Source organism: Ursus arctos, unplaced genomic scaffold (assembly GCF_023065955.2).
Source record: "Ursus arctos isolate Adak ecotype North America unplaced genomic scaffold, UrsArc2.0 scaffold_104, whole genome shotgun sequence".
In the NCBI taxonomy this organism is placed as follows: Eukaryota; Metazoa; Chordata; class Mammalia; order Carnivora; family Ursidae; genus Ursus; species Ursus arctos.
The window spans coordinates 16,515-17,768 of NW_026622769.1; positions in this window are offsets into that span (position 1 = coordinate 16,515).

The following is a 1,254-nucleotide window of genomic DNA, read 5'->3' on the forward strand; positions in this document are numbered from 1 at the left end:
CCTGAGGCCAGAGGTGGGAGCGCCTGGCTCAGCACAAGCAAGTGGGGACAGTGTGTGCGCAGTGACCCCCTAAAGAGCCTAGGAGGGACGCTGACCGGAGCCTGCGTGGGGTCGGAAGTGACGGCTGGGGTCCTATTGCTCAGACGGAAGAGCAGGGAGAGAGCAGAGGAGGCAGCGCATCACCTCTCCCTCCCCAGACTCCCGCGGCCCAAAGGCCTCATCCCAGGGAGTGTGGATAAAGCTTTGGGCGAAGCTCTTGCTCTCCGCAAACATTTGCTCTCTATAAAATCCGGGCCCCAGAGATTTGGGCACCAAAAGGTGCTTCGTACACGACAGAACAGCAACCACAGCAAGATAAGAAAATTGGAAGAGCGTCCGCCTTCGGCTCAGGTCCTGATCTCAGGGTCCTGGGATCGAGCCCCACGTCGGGCTCCCTGCTCAGCGGGGAGCCTGCATCTCCCTCTGCCTCCTGCTCCCCCTGCTTGTGTTCCCTCTCTCTTTCTGACAAATAAATAAAATCTTAAAAAGAAATTGGAATGAAGATGAGAGAGGCGGGAGCAGGTGAGCGCAGAGCCGGGAGAGGAGCCTGGGCTCACCAAGTCCTCTGCCCCAGCTGTGCTCAAAGGAGAGGCTTAGGGCAGAGGCGCGGCGCCCGGGACGGACCGGGCGGTGGGGCCGCAGTCTGGGAAGGGGATGGGACGCCAGCGCCCCTCGGCAGCACACACCCAAGCCTGACGCAAGACCTCTGTGAAGCTCCACTTCCTCCCTCCCGAGCTGGCGTAACCAGCGGCTCCACGCTCTTACCAGAAGCCTGGGGGCTGTCCCCGGTTTTGCCCACGCCCAAATCCATCTGTCCAGTGCTCACTAAACCTTCCTCAGCTCTGCCCAGGCTCCCCACCTCCACGGCACCGCCCGTGGCCACTTGGGTGACCACAGTGGCCCCCTTCCTGCCTGCTCGGCAGCTCTTTCCCCACCGACCCATCCCCGCACTGCCTTCCTGACAGCCTGTCCAGGACTGCGCAAGGCCCTAGGATGAAGACCCGCCTCGGGGCCACGGCCGGGACCTGCCCCTCCCCCACACTCCGCCCCTTCGTCTCGGGCCCCACCTGCAGCCCCTTCTGTGGGGCACCCTGCCCTGCAGGGCCAGAGAGCTCTTCCCACCCCAACCCCTCGTCCACCAGCGTCCACCTCCCCACCGGGCAAGGCCCCGAAGGCAGGGACAGCACCTGAGCATGACCAGTGCTAAATCCCCAG